Raw genomic sequence first — 4,286 nt, 5'->3', positions numbered from 1 at the left:
ACAAAATATATATATATATATATATTTTGTCTATATATTTGATTTAAAAAAGTTAAATATTATTATAATTATTAAAAAAATATATTAATTACCTAAGTTTCTTTTAATTTAACATACTAATTAAGATAAATAAAGTAATAAAATATTTAAATTAAAATTATTTTTTTAGTTGTAAAATTTAATCAAGTTATTTCTCCATTTCTTTCTACTTCATCATATGTTACAATAATAAAAAATAAAAAATATATATACAGGCGCTTTTCGCGCCTATGTTCCCGTAGTATTAATTACTATAATCAAATTTAATTTATAAATATTTATTATGTACTATATTATTATATATTTACATCTTTTAAAAAATAAAATTTAATGCTTTAAGTTAGTTATTTTTATTTAATTAAAAAATTAAACTGAAAATAACAACTCGTAAAATTAGTTGCGAAAGGAGTTAATACCAAAATACGAATATTTTTTAAACAGAGTTATATTTAAAAACTAACTTCTTAAAAAATATATATTAATAAAGTATGTGAAAAACATTGTAATATGATTATAAAAATTTAAAACATAAAATTTAAACAATAAAAATTAATTAAATAATTTTAAATTTTTTAACAAAATCAATTATGAATAAAATTGATAAATATTTCATATTAGGAAACATGTTGTAAAAATATTTAAAATTGAATATGGCTTTTCCAATAAGACCCATTCATATTAAGAAAGGGGAAGAGGCTAGGGTGTGGCAGCCGCAAATTCTGCATTGAATTCAACTTTTGTTTTGTTCGTAGAAATCTGAATTATAAAAGGTTGATATTTTCTGGTGGTAATTGCCCTGTTATTTCTTTCATCTTGATTTTCCTCGAACTCGAATTCCATCTTTGTTTCTCTTTATTTAATGATTGTGATTCTGCTTCTGGTGATCGTTTTGAATTTGATTTACGTCTTATTTTGTGGTTTTTGCCCTAACATTTGGATTTGGATTGCTATTTATGATCCTAATGTTTTCCATTTGGCTAGTGATGTATGATGTTGTGAAGCATCGCATGCTTGTTGAGTTGGTTGGTTTAGATGATAAATTTGACGTCATACCCATGGAACAATGACTCATTTTACTGTTATTAAGGTTTAATGTTTAAAGATTTTTTTTTAAATATGTTTTTATGGTGGAAGTCATAATAAAGAAATTTAATCTGTTTGACATTCGATCCATGTTTGAATTCAGGTTTGATACGTAGGAGGTAGAACGATGATATATTGGAAATCAAAGTATATAAATTCTGCATTTCGTTCATAAAAAACAAATGAAGTTTATTTCTTCTTATACCGTTATTATATGCGGTTGTATTACACTCCTGGACAGAGTCAGCCAGATGATCGGGTTTTGACAGGTTTGAGTCATATCGAAAATGACTTTCCATCAATTAGGGGTACGCTATTTGGATCATATGGAATAGATTGTTCCTTCGACACTGACGACAACGAAGCATATATCTTCTATACTTACCTTTGTGGCGTCATAGACTATGCTAATAACAAGTTACTATCACGTCAGAGTATTCGTAGTATGTTTCCCGTCCTCAAACACACGGTGTTTGAAGATGGTATAGACTCTGCATTCAGGTCAAGTAAAGGAAAAGAAGTTTACTTATTCAAGGACAATAAGTATTGTCGCATAGCTTATGATTCCAAGCAACTTATTGGCTCAATTCAAACATCACTCATGGATTTCCTATTTTGAAAGGTACCATCTTTGAAAATGGAATTGATGCGTGTTTCGCTTCTCATAAGAAGAATCAAGCTTATCTTTTCAAGGGAGAAAACTATGTATTGATGAATTACACCCCAGATGATACTACATATAACACTCTTGTGGATGTTGTGAAGCCCATAGTTGATGGTTGGTCATCTTTTAGAGACATTCTGCCTTTTGATAATTCATCAGAGGATGAGGTTCTAGGATCTCCTCAGCATGATTCAGATTATGATGAATGTTATGATCATGATTTTGATTTTGATGAAGAGCATGAAGAGCATGAAGAGAAGGGCATGGAGAAGAGCATGGAGAAGAAGAAGAAGAAGAAGAAGAAGAAGCCATATGATAAGAATAAGTTTTCATTGACAAAGAGCATGAAGAAGAAGAAGAAGAAGAAGATGCCATAATATGATAAGAATAAGTTTTTATTGCCAAAGTTTGTTTCTTTTTAAGTTCATTTCTTTTTCTTTCTGTGGATGTTTGTTTTGTAAATTAAAACATGAATTAACGTACAATTGAACACATACTGATGGCATTTTCATGAAGTTCTTCTTGAATCAATGTAGAGTAATGGGGCGGAAGCAATGAATGAAGGTGAGCAAGATCCTCCTAAGAGTGGTGTTGATCTTGTAGGTGCATGATAGGTATGGGTATTGAGTGGTTCGGCCAGCTCAAGGGAAAAGATGAAGGAATTGAAGTTTAGAGCCTAGGATTCTAGGGAGAAGCAAAGTTGAGCACAAATGGGCAGCATAACTTTACTCACAATAAACTTGAAAATACAAGGTGTAGGCTCCTCCTTTTATAGGCTAAGGAGGACCATAATGCAACCCTAATGCTAGCCAAATGAAATGTAAATGTGAAGCACATGGGTGCACAAATGAGCACATGGGGAGGGGTGTGTCTAGTTTTTATGCTCACCCCCCCCCCCTCCATGGTCTTTCTAGAATGTTCACACAAATATGCTTTCTACACTACTCTAATTACTAAACACCCGTAATGGGCCTTTATGTAACAATTACAAAGGTCTTCTCTTCCCAAAACCGTAGTTTTGACCCATGTGTATGTGAAGCTAGACGGTCTAGAAGGAATCCTCATCATGGCCTAGACGCTCCTTATGTAGCCGCTCCTCATCATGGCCTAGACGCTCCTCTTCATGGGCTAGACACTCCTTTTTGAGTCTAGACGCTCCTCATCATAGGCTAGACCGTCTAGTCTTGGAGGCTTGGCTTTCATCGTGTGGTGAGCTTGGGTCCTCCTCCATCATCCCCTCCCTCTTGAAAACGATTTGTCCTCAAATCCAAAGCTTTTTCTTCAACTAGGGGGATGGTTGTGGCTGGATGGTGTCCATCATCTCCTCCTTCGGGAAAAGATCTATCCTCAGATCTACAGACTTGATCTCGGATAGCAACCTTTTGCTTCGCCAAAGCTTGTCCTCCTGGATCAAACGTCCACCTATAGAAATAATCAAATAAGGCATAGGTGTTAGTTTGCAAATTAATTTTACTAGGTTGCCATTTTTGCTTTTCTTTTGGTTTTGGCAACCTTGGACAAAGTTTCTCTTTTAATGGTTGTGTGTGGTCTCTAATCATCTTATGTATTTTAAAAGGTTCATTTGTGGTTACTTTCTCTTTAGGCATAAATCCTATAGAAGATGGTAACAACTTAAAAGGAGAAAGATGATTGAACCCACACATAACTTTAAAAGTAGAAATATAAGTAGTTTTGTGAACTACTTTATGGTATGTTTGCTCACCTCTAGAGTTGTGTGCACTTCATGATTATTCTAGGCATAGTAGAAAGAGCTAGATTTTCAAATATATTTTGACCATGCGTTTGAGGATGATAAGAATTTAAAGTGTGCAATTTAGTTACAAGTTTTCCAGAGGAAATCCTCAAATCATGGTTTGCGAAATTTGGAACTCTATTCAACACTATGCTTGAAGATAAACCATGAAGATGTATCACTTCTCTAGAGAAGAGTTTATCCATAACCATGAAGATTGAATCACAACCTTTTGTTGTCCTAGGGAGTTTTAATAGGAAATTTATATCTTCCCAAGGATCATTTGCAAAAGGTGAAGGAGTATAGAGTTTATGAGACATTGCCTTGGGCGTATTTTGAAAACAAGAATTGTACCTAAGGTAATGTCTTTGAACTTCTTTTCTCATGGGGGACAAAAGTTTTCCTTTTAAAAGCTCTAGAGTTTTATCAACTCTAATTTGTCCCATGAGTTCTCCTTCATGAAGACTTTTTCTCTTATGTGTAAGGATAGTCTCGTTGTGACAACCATTGTTTATAAGGATTTGTACACTTTGCAATGGTTGTCTCAATAAGACATGACAAGTTTCTTTAGGCACTACTTCACATAAAAAATTGTTTTTGTAGATGCTTATAAAAAACTTGACATTCACTTGGTAATATCCTAGCACATATGAGAAATAATCTATTTCATTTTTATCTATGCAAGCTTCTTTTAAAGACTCTTCTTTTTCACTTAGGCTTGCAAGTGTTCATTTACAAAAGGTAAGG

At 33.1% G+C, this 4,286-nt stretch overlaps 1 pseudogene; it reads left to right on the top strand.

The window, feature by feature from the left end:
* Window positions 1–1,249: 1,249 nt before the first annotated feature.
* LOC137825367 (albumin-2-like) lies at window positions 1,250–2,163 on the top strand (annotated as a pseudogene).
* Window positions 2,164–4,286: the final 2,123 nt, after the last annotated feature.

This window comes from Phaseolus vulgaris, chromosome 8 (assembly GCF_051622355.1).
Source record: "Phaseolus vulgaris cultivar YP4 chromosome 8, ASM5162235v1, whole genome shotgun sequence".
Taxonomy (NCBI): Eukaryota; Viridiplantae; Streptophyta; class Magnoliopsida; order Fabales; family Fabaceae; genus Phaseolus; species Phaseolus vulgaris.
This window is presented reverse-complemented; position numbering and strand designations above follow the sequence as displayed.